The following is an 11969-nucleotide window of genomic DNA, read 5'->3' on the forward strand; positions in this document are numbered from 1 at the left end:
TTTGAGCAATATTGAGAGCACACACAAATTTATTTCTTGTGACATTATGTCTTATATCAGTAAATTTAGCAGCCAGTATCTGTTCTAAATTGCCAGGATGCTTTCAGGAGCAAATCTTATATGAAGAGCAGGTGTTTCACACTCCATCTGACAAATGCCTTGATGAACTCTCCAAAGCAGTGTCACATACTGCCACTGAAGGTGGCAGTTCCTGTTTGTCAAAGTGATGCAGGGCTTCAGAAATGGCCTTGTTATTGAGCTCAGATGATAAGATAGAAGTAATGTTGAGAAGAAACAGGTCCTTTTTCACCTAGTTTCCTATGGAAATAAGTCTTAAGCAATTATGTGTTCTGTTTGCCTATTATTTGTCCATTTCCATTTGTCTTTTTGCTTATTTGTCTGCCAGTTTTCACCAGAACTATTTGTAAACCTTTCGACCAATTTCAACCAGATTTGAAAGAGGGATAAAAAGATCATTATGCCCAATACAACAGTTGTTGGGTGTGCATAATATGGGTGCGCATAATAGAAAAAAAAAAAGCAAACCTATTGAGGAAAAAGTAGGAAGAACTCAGCCTTATATCTTCCTTTTTATAGCAGCCAGATTGCTAGCAGGCATATGTGCATTGGCCAATCAATCCATGTAGGTATAGGTCCATACTGAAACTTGCGGAATTGTTTCTCCCCAGATGAACATGTCATGGAGAAGCTCTGGGACTGTAAGAGGACAAACACATGTGAAACTAGGACTCATTACTTTTGCTTCTTATTGAACAACTTGATAAATGATCTCTTTCATTTCCAGGATGACTTTACTATTTCTACAATATTCTTTGCATCCAAGGAGAATCTGTGCACAACGATCTATGCATTCGCTACACTCACAATGGAATTACTATGATTTTTCATATTTGAAAGGCAAAATGATAGAGATGCATTGTTTCCTTTCTATCAAGAGACCCTGCTTTTATAAGCATAGGTTGCCATAAGCACACAAAGCCTCATTCTCTACTAGAAATTCATTTCCAGAAGACTTCTAAATCTTAGTTCTTTTCTTCAGAGTTTTTATTGTGAAACATCCCATCTTCATTGGTGATATCTCACATCACAATGCCAAGAGAGATACATTTATGAGATCTGAATATAAGGTGCAGCAAGATTTATTTGTGGAATGAATTTTCAGGGAAGACTAGAATAATTCAAAGTCTGACCACATCTTCTTCATACATCCTCTCTGACAAATCTTTTCCACTATAATTAGAATGACATTCACAATAGCAGCTACCATTTTCCCTACAAACATATAAACAAACAAACTTTCCCCAATTAGTCTCACACAATGACTGAGGGAGCAGAGCTAAAGATTCCTTTAGGAGCCCTGCTATGCTAATCTAATTAACCTGGGAAACACTCAGATATTATGGAGCTGGAATCAATAAAAACTGAGAAGCTAGATTTATATTTCAGCCAAAGTATTATGCAGACATTTCACTATTCTTTTGTTTATCATTTGCATGAGCAGTTAAAAAAAATATATATATATAGAATTATTTTCTAAAGGGTCTCTGAATATCTGCTGTCACTTATTCATGAAAAATTAGCAGAATTCATTTGTGAGCTTTAATGTCATCCATAAACAATTTATACACTGTGTCATTGTTTCACTGAAGAGAAAATATATCTTACCTCTTAAAACACTTGTGGAACTTTTAACAAGTTTTTTTCAAAATCTAAATTCTACTACCAGTTATATAAATCTTGAGGTAACTTACTCATAAGAGCAAAACTGACCACTTGCAGCAGCTGTCAAGGTAGCTGGAGCTCATCTTCATGGCATTTGTTCACTGTGTGGGAAAAGAGGACACTTCTTATAGCAGGGACAGGATTTGTGGAAAGTAGCTCATTTGTTTTCAAGGTCATTCAGCCTCTCAAGCTACACCCCTGCCAGAGGTGGCAAAGTCCAGGAAAAGTTCTCTGAACTTTTTCACTTTGAGTGAAATCTGGTTTAGTTTACAAACTGCTACAGAATTAAAGGAGGTATATCTGCATGAAGTAATATTTAAATAATTTTTTATACTACAGTGATAACAAAAGAAAAAAAAGAACACTGAAAAAGCAGCATGGCAGTGTCATTGCTGGAAATGTTTTGCTACAGCCGAATTTTAAGCCAATGTGCCCTTCATCATCACTTCAGCCATTTCAAATTGCTTGTCTGTACAGCAGATCAAGCTCACTCCAAAGCTTCTGTCCTCTTCTTACCTATTATTTTGCTATGCATCATGTAGCTTCTAGGCAGCTTAATTGTTTCTTCACACTATGTAAACTATTTAACTTCTCTGGCATCCTACAGAAATTAAGCTCATCATGGACGCAGTGGCCCAGATGACAACACTTTCCCACAAGGTACTGTGGGGAACTGTGTTAGTGGTAAGGCTCCAAGAAAAGAATACAGCTATAAAGGGAAAGGAAGAAGAAAGTGATTTGTCAGTTCTTATTTGTAGTAGCTAAGCAATAGGATTACAAATACTGATTCAGAATTCATTGTCAGTAAAACTGGTGAGGATGCTTTCTTTCATTAAGGCACAAAAATAATATTCTGGTACCCCCATACATCTAAAATCCTTATCCTTTACCCTAAATTGGAACGAAATAGGTTAAACAGTAGAATAAATGTAAAACAATACAGCAGAAAGGAAGAGAAGTTGTCACCGGGGGGGTGGGTTGGGGTGGTGTTATTGGTAATATTATTATCTCTGGGTTTATTGCAAACAGATTTATTGAAGATGGCCATACAGCGTAGTCATAGCAAGCGAATCTTACTGAACATTTGTTAGTGCCCGAGTCTCGGTTTCTTACCTCTCCAACGGTTTCTTGTCAGAGGTTCTCTTAACTCCCGGAGAGTAACCTCGAGAGGCGTCCCAGCTCAAGGAGAGATTCACCGCCGTGCAGCCTGCTGCCGTGCTGGAGAGCTCCATGGGCTCTAGGCTGCAGCGCTATTTATGGGCATGGAGTTTGACTCATGGTCATACAATATTTGGTGTGGAGATATACCCTTTTTTGATGACCTCATGCTGTGCTGGGGAAAATATACCCTTTTTGCTGATCTCATGCCTGTTTCTGGCCTCATCAGTTGCAACCAGGATCATCTAGCTCCTCCTAGTCAGCACTAGGTGCTGTCAGTTATTTGTGGTCAGCTGGGACTGAGATAAGGGGGGTGTGTCGGGGTAGGGGGGGGTAGTTGCGCTCTGCCACAAAAGTCCAGCCAGCTCTATTCAGTGAGATTTGTGACTCAAGTAATGATCAAATTGAGTGAAAGTGGCATAATTTTGCCCAGCACTTGTTTGCAACCGAGCCTTTCTGGGTTAGCAACTGTTATTAAGTCTGAGTATTCTAAAATGTGATGCAGAAAACGATTTTCTCTAAACATACTTGCCAGAGGTAAATGTAATAATTTATGGGGTGTGCAGAAAGTGTTTTCTTCAGCTATTTGTTATTCAGTAAAGGCTTTCCTTTGCTCTTAATGTTAGCCATTTATGCCAGCAGCCTCATTAAGGTCAGGCCCTATCAAAATACTACCTCTGGAGTCAAAAGGGTAGTGTAGTCCCTCCCAAAGCTATTACACATTTTGGTGATCAGCTGCTAGAGGGCACTTAAGAGAGATCCAGAACAATACAACAGCCCCCTGGGGGCTGAAACAACATCTAGTTTTTGACAGCTTTCTGTAGTCATGAACAGAGAGATTTATGAGGTTAGATTTGATCTCTAGTTCTGTCTAAAGCCAGGTATGCTGTATGTCGCATTACTAAACAGACTACTAGGCAACACTAATATAGCTTCCTAAAGGTGAACTTGAAAGACTATTTCTAAATCTCTAGCTAGCTAACTCCATTTCAATGCCAGCTGTGAGAACTGGTGCAATGTAATCTCACAGGTATATTTGATTAAAGCAAACAGCTAAAAATAAGTCCCTGTCTACTTACTGGTTAAGTTCCTCTAGCAGCAATTAAGGCACAGGCCTAGAAAGGACTAATTTTCACCTGTGCTGTTTTAAAAACTTGTAATATTTTTTGTTTGAAAGGACCAGGATCCTCTCTTTACTGTGCTCTGTTAGCCTTAGATCAATATGTTCCAACTCTGCATCTTAAGTTTTCAAGAAACTCCTAAAGCTTTTATACTCTTTTTATGCTACATGACTTTCATTTAGACAATGATAGATTAATGCAAAGGTCTAGCAGCCCCCTCATAAAGACAATTTTGGAAGAAAAATCACTAAATGTGAGCTCACGCTTTTGTTTAGTGTATGTTGTGGTGAAGGTAGGGTAAAATGTGGTCAAGCACTTGAGCTGTATTGATATCAGCCTCAGAATTTCACAAGTGTGACCAAATAGTTGAAGTAGCTATGAGCAGTTCCATGCATTTGAATGGAGCATTAATTACAGGTTAATTCCAAGATTTGTACTACTAGTATCCTCAAATTCCAGTATCCTGTATCAGCAATCCTAGACCTGAAAATCTGCGAAAAAATCTTATGTCAATCAAATTGCTGAATAATTTGATGGAAAAAATCATTGGACCCCTTTGCTTCTTTAAGGGCAACAGAGTTTTCTGCTGTTCAAAAACAGGAGAGGAGAAAGCAACTCCAGGAAGAGAAGTGAAAGCTATATACCTCCCCATCCTCCCAAAAAAAGGAAGGTCTATCCCAAAAGAGGGATGAGATCATCCAACAGAGAGGATAAGGCATGCCATAATTGTCTATAGCTCTTAACTGGGCATATGTTACTACTAAGCTTTATTCTTAGTAAAACTGTCATTCTTAGAGCAAAACCTTATTTCATGTATTAGTCCCACTAAAAACAATGGGACATCATAATCTGACTCTTATTAGTATTAAGCAGGTTTTCTTTAAAGTTTGCAACATTTTTTACTTTTTAATTCATCTTTCAGTAAGCACAGACAAGTTGTTCAGACTTTACCTTAGTATTTTCTTTCTCCTCCCCATTTCTTAATTACCCTAAAATGCTAAAATGCTTTCTCACCACACTATTTTATTTACCTGTCTTTAATTGATATCATTTCACAGAAGATATTATCAACTCTGAAGATGATAAATGGCTGGGTGTCTTTCCAGAAAGCTGTTTCAGCAAGCTGTCGGACATGAGATTTATTCACATGCCTTAAGGTCAGGATTAGTTTTTCCATCAAAAAGCAAAGCAAAACAAAAGAGTAAGACTTACTTTACTTAGAAATGGTGCAAGTTGTCAAGTATGGTAGTGTGTTGTTACTTGATAATTAGTTCAAGACAGGCTTGTAGTTGCTTCAAAGAACATTTTAAATCAGACCACACTGAGGAGTCTTTGGGGATGCATCGCTAACAATTCAGTGGAAGAATAGGATGCTGTGAATGCTTGTTATTCAGGTATTTCCTTTCCTTATGCATGAGCTATATGGAATCAGTAAATACATCTTTCTTCTTTTTTCCCTGCCTTTGATGCTGATAGAAATATGAGTCAGCCAAAACACACAGTGATCTAAGAAAGGCAAAGCAAAAATCTCTGCAGACTTTAATCCAATTTTTAGGTTACCAGAGATCATAATCATAAAACCAACTAATGAGAAAATCCTCATTTTCTGTACTTCAAAATTGCCATCATTGACCTTTGAACAAGAACAAATACACAAAAAAAGAATTTAAGGCTTAAACTATGAAGCATTTGTGATTTTTGTTGCAAGTTTGCAAAGCAGCTACTATGCTGGGTTCCTGGTCCATAGATGAGACCATGGATAACACAAAAAGGTATAACAGATAGTAATGTCTTGTTATTGTTGCCTAATCAAGAAAATACTGCATTGGGGCCCTAAAAGAAAGAAATTATTTTCAATAATTACATTTAAACATGAAGTTTATACCCTGTCATCTGCATTCACTTCATACTGAAAAACTGTAAGAGTTTTTTCAAGATCTATAACAGTTAAAGGGGGGACATTATTTCACTTTTAAGTATTTTCCTTTTGTCTTATTATTGTCTTGAGGTAATTTGCTATGTCCTATACAAATGGTAGGGTTATCAAAAACTGACAATCTGCCTGCTATTTTTGTGTCATTATTACTAAGTGGTAGTTTAAGTTCTGTTAGCTTACACTGCTAATTTACTGATACAAGTTTTAACTGGAGGTTAGATTCACTAAAAGATTTATGCTTGTCTGCAGTGATGAGGCCTGTGCTTCTCTTGTTCTCTGAACTGCACAGATGCCAGCAGTGGAGCATTTTTCAGTATTTTTCGATGTCCAAATCCATTTTTACATACTTAATTTTCTTTTTCTCTGAAATTTTAGATAGGTTCTTGTTCCATTCTGATGGCTTCAGCTCAAGCTTCAAGAAGTGTGAAGGAAGCCCATTATAAATATATTCCATGTAATATAAAATTTTATTTTCTGAATATCACACTAATAAACATAGTTTGATATTTGTTGTTGTGATTAGTATTACCACAGCCAACTATTAAAATGGGCAATAATATTTTCAATTAGTTCCTGGTCATCACTGGTTTTGCTCTTTTAAAGTATAACCACTTGGGAACAGGAAAGGAATTTATAACTTCATACAGTTTTGTTTTTTTAATATGATACATACTTTAGCTACGTTCTGTAAAGTGCAAGGCATTATATACTGGGGACTTTGACAGTATGTTTTTGCTACAGGGTGAATGATAACCGAGATATTCTTTACTGTTATGGCAAAAGATATTATGGTATTCATGGGAGCTGCATTAAACAGTATTTTCTTTATGTTTGAATTAATGCCAGAATTAGATATATAAGGGCAAGTTAAGTGCATTTGTGCCAAGAATAACTCCTGTGTGAATTCAGTAAAGCCTTCATACAAACAAGGATACTTTGTATTTTAAATAAGACTTTAGAAATATACTCATTCCTGTTTGTTTGCAGAATGTTCAACAGGGTTCAGCAATTGGTTCAATATGGTATTGTCATAAATTTTATTCAAAAATAAAGGCAGGAAATCAATCTTTGTAGTGTCTCCCTTCTAATCTTTTATAAAACAATGTGAATTTGTTATCTTTAAAAGAAATCACACTGGTTTATAAGAGAGGATGGAGATACTACAAAGCCTGAAACAGGAGAGCACTTTATCAGAAGTGACATTAGATTATCAGCAACTGTTCACTTAACTTCTACCATTGAACTAATCTATGATCTAAAACTACAAGAGAGATGGCACGATTTGGCTATATCAAGACTTATGCTCACAAAGAGGAAACAAAAGATGAAAAAAAATGTTATTAATAACTTGAACAAATACGGTAGGGATTCCCAAAGTACACCGAAGTTGTTCTTTTGGTTGACTACAATGCAAAGCCAGGAGGAGGAGGGGACAACAATAAAAAACTCAAAGGTAGAACCAACTGGGGCACAAACCCGCTATATAGAAAAATGGTAGTGGAATCAGTTACAGATCATCCTTTAAAAATGTTACAATACATAGCTGAATTAAACTATGCATCCACAGATACACTATAAAATTTTTGATCAATACTAAATATGGAAGGGTATACTGGGTGTCAGGTACAGATCTGAGGCCTTGCAATACCACTTTGTGACGAACATGGAAGGAGGTGATATGAAGAGGAGGACTCTCACAAATACAATAGAGGCATTTGTAGAAAAATGAACATCAGAAACAAAATAAAACAAAAGCTCCTTCAGATCATTTAATCACAATTGTGGGAAAGCAACTTGGGATCACAAGCAACTAGAAACATATTCATAGTTCAGATCATATCCCGTAGAATAAATTCAATCTCATGCTGAAGAATACGATAACACCAGTAAGACTTATAATAGAACACAGGAGATGGTATTTTTGCATGGCCTGAAAGAAAGCATGGAACAAGATGTGAATACTAATAATTTCAGATAACTCTAGAAGGGTAATAATCAACTAAAGAGAGGGTATTAGCTATGGTATTAAGGGCTTTCTTTAGATGGACAGTGAATGGCCACTAGTGAACGAATCAAACACCAAAGGAAAAAAAAAATTGTGTGGTTTGGAACAATGTAACACAAAGTAATAACAACATGCCCACTGAATTATTAAAGCCAGAAATGAAGAATTTGTCAGACATTACCATTTCATATTGTTAGTCAGTGATTTGGAGAAAATGCAAAGGAATGAAAGAGTATTCAGCTATGCCAATTTCTGCAAAGTGGAAACGAAACGAAATGAAACGAAACGAAATGAAATGAAATAATGAAATGTATTGTACCACTTCTTCCTGTTTATAAAGTCCTACCTCAGATAAGTGTATAGAGACTAACTCTTTACACTGCAGTCACAGGAGAGGACAATCAATATACAGCCTAACAAGACACACACAGCTCTAATATGAAACAAACATGTCCAGCTCAATAGTCTCCTCTAAAGATATGGAAATATAATTTGAATTTTTCCTTTTCAAAGGAGTACGTGATAGGATGTCTTGACATGACATTTGGATTGCAATGAAAGACTTAAGCTGTGATGATGAATAAACATTGAATTAATGCAAGAAGGTACACTTTCCTTAGTATTCTTAAATGTGAGGGAAGGAAATAATGTGATATTTGAGGGTTGATCTTTGAGGAGATATGATCTTTGCAAAATTCCCAATGTGGAATGAATTTGCATGCCCTGAACCACTGTGGATGATGTCTTTAAAATCAGTGAAGTTCAGATCCACATGTGCCTGTAAGATTATGGAAAGCTCCTAGGTAAAATAATCAAAACAACATTCAGAGATCTCAATGAATGCACTGAAACATCTAGAAAAAATAAAGCCTGATAAACTTTTAATGGAGAAGGAAAGTAAGGCAAGAGATTGAATGGAGTGCTTTTTTTCATCATCTAGAGAGAAAGAATAAGCTGCTGGTGGATTTGAAGAAGCTGAAATCTACCGCTTTATGGAGATGTGAGACAATAAACTTACTAAGGAGATAAGAAGAAAAACAAATATCTTCAAAACTGAAACACCAAAGTGAATCTTCTAGTTCAAAGGAAAAAAAAAAAAAGAATATGGATAAGAATTATGAAGAAACTGTGTGGAAATCTGAACAACTTCAGTAAGAAGACCTTAGAATGAGGATGGAAGATGAAAATGTCTGTATTATCCTTTGTCACAGATCTGTTTTGAGGATCCTTTGAGATCCTTTTTCAGGATCACAACCTTATCAAGAAGATGCTTGTGAAATGACATTTAATAAGACCCAAAACGTCTTAAAGTGATTTATCAGAAATGAGAAACAATTTATTTGACCAAAACAGGTTGTGGTCAATAATGACTCTACAGAATAGTAACAGTAGTGTGTTCTTCAGGCTATCAAAGAGTTTTAAAAGATTCGCATAATCTTTCATTCACAAATATATATCTTTAGTGCCTGTTTCTAGGTAGTGAGGTCTTTTGGAAATAGGTCTAGTCACTTTATTATTTGCAGTGTGCACTTGTTAAAGAGAGAGAACAACAGCATCTGAAAAACAAGGAGAAATTTTTAACTGAGTCAACAATAAAACAAGCTGCATAGCGTAGAAATCTGGTATAAGCGTGGTTTGAAAAACACCACTTTTATATTGGGTCATAAAGAGAAGAGCAACTTGTATTAGACACATATAGTTGTCTTTTATACATTTGTTACTTCCATTGCTTTTTTTTTTTTGGTAGCAATCACATCGTTCTGCATGATAAATGGTCTTAAGTTTGATTTCAGGTGCACAAATCATTCTCTAGCACAGACAGTGTGTAGTATTTGCAACAAAACCTGAAGAGACAAGAATTTAAGCTGTCCTTTTACTTTATTCATAACTCCTAATACAGCAGTAAATACCCTGTGGAAATATATAATATTTCTTTTTTTTTCCTAAAGAGATAGCTCTGTTTCTATTATATGTTGTGCATATATATTATATACAATTATCTTCTACTTTATTGATGAAAGTACCAAATAATAATGCTTTTGTGCCTTTTTATTTCTAGTGCCCTTTCCTCAAGAAAGTAACAGCAGTTAACGATATACTGTATATGTTATTAACTATTCTATGATATTTTACTAGTAAATGCTCCTTATGTATATACTTTGTCTGCATTTGTGTGCAAATGTGCCATACAATGCTAGTATTTTAAACCACAGATGTTTATGTGAAAGGAAGGGACTTTCATTTTCTGTATGTATTATTTACTTTCAGAAATTTGAATAATAGGTAGCAATGGTAAGTTCTAAAAAGCATCTGTGCGCTGTAAGAATGCAGGGGATAGTGAATAAACAATGACACTTGGAAAATATGATTATCTCAGAAAGTCTATGATTCATCATTCTAATTGATATTTGCTGATTATTTATGAAATTATATCTATGGTGCCAAGAAATGCTTTCTTTATGAAAGAAAACCTGTCTCAAAATCCTTTTGTGATCACCTGGGAGATCTGGGAGAAGGAAGGGATGGATTAATATATTCAGCATTTATGAGTGGATGAAAGAAGACAGGAGGATCTTAGATTTCAGCATGTTGCAACACCAAAAAAATATATTGTCATGTATTTTTAAAGCATTTTTATATTGCCATTTTTATCTTTGTATGTAACAGTGTGGCAACCTTTATTTTAGAGGAGAGAGGTGAAAAGATGAAAGAAGGTTATAATGTTTCTATTTCTGAGAAGACCAATCAAAAGATGACCAACTTTCCACAAGCTAAAGTGGCACACTTCTAAATCAGCAAAAAAATTCAGGTATCATATCTCATTAAGATCTCAGCTAGATCATTATGCTTAAATTATACCTCTTTGGACTTTATTTATAGGCAGATCTAGGAAAGAAAGGACAGTGCAGTATCTCATATGTCAAAGCAACGCTTACAGAATGCATAGTTGTATGCCAGTATTTATGAACAGTTTAATTCTGGAGGCCAAGAATCACAAAAAAGCTACGTTCCTTATTAATCCATTAGAGGTGTATGCTGTTTTATTGGAGAGGAAAAACAAAACAAAACAAAACCAAAAACCATGATCCAAACTTCAACTTCTACGAGCTGGTAAATCCAGAGTAATCCTGTTAAATAGAAGAGACTATTGGGCACAACACTTCCTTTTACAGCAAGATAAACATTAGTGCAGTAATAAAACCACCAAAACCAACCAATACCAGCTTGACAGTTTTGCCTTTCCATAAACAATGCTACCATTTCATAAATTAGATGAGATGATTTTGGACATAAATCATCAATAAAGCTTAATTTTTACATATCTGTGGTTTTACATCGGCAGGTGGCTTACAGTAGTGTAAAGGGAAAAAAAAAAATCCTAACTTTAGGATGTTTAGTTGGCCTGAAGCACAGTTAGAAAGCTTCAGAACCAAACTATACTAAGCTCTACTAGTCACGCTCAAGGACTTGCATGCAGTGAAGCAAGTCTTTCAGTTGTGTGTCTGCTAGCAGACTTTAGGCTGCATGACCACCATAACACAGCACTGAACAAATGACAGATCTAAGGTATAAGGAATGAAGGGGATTTAGGGATTCCATTGGGTGTGAACATAGGGTCATAATGGATGGAAAAAATATTTGATTTTATATTAACAGAGTGGTTTCAAATAAAACACAAATCCAGTTCTATTGGAATGGTTTAAGGTCAAGGAAATGCATTTGTGCTTACAAGAGTCTTGGAGGAATCAGGTCTTACCTCAAGAAGTCAGAGCAGTAAAACCGAACAGATTCTGCCATCATACTGAGACCAAAGGTGTTTTTTTCCTTCAGATCAAGACCTTCTCTTTCAAGTCTCTTCATTTTCCAGAACATTCTGATTTGGTGATGTGTCACTAGAGGGTGCTGCAAAGTTGTTTTTTTAATATATCAAGCAGATAACTGAAATATTTATCTTAATGGCCAGGAAATACAAATCTAAACTTTCAGAGTATAACATTTATTCTGT

At 35.6% G+C, this 11969-nt stretch overlaps 1 long non-coding RNA gene across 1 annotated transcript; it reads right to left on the reverse strand.

The window, feature by feature from the left end:
- Positions 1–683: 683 nt before the first annotated feature.
- Positions 684–2873, reverse strand: LOC106482901 (uncharacterized). Its single transcript, XR_001292266.1, has 3 exons — positions 2857–2873; positions 1773–1844; positions 684–717 (listed from the first exon to the last, which is right to left on the reverse strand). It is a non-coding gene; the product is annotated as an uncharacterized lncRNA (long non-coding RNA).
- Between the last annotated feature and the right edge of the window lie 9096 nt (positions 2874–11969).

This window comes from Apteryx mantelli, chromosome 2 (genome assembly GCF_036417845.1).
Source record: "Apteryx mantelli isolate bAptMan1 chromosome 2, bAptMan1.hap1, whole genome shotgun sequence".
NCBI lineage: Eukaryota > Metazoa > Chordata > Aves > Apterygiformes > Apterygidae > Apteryx > Apteryx mantelli.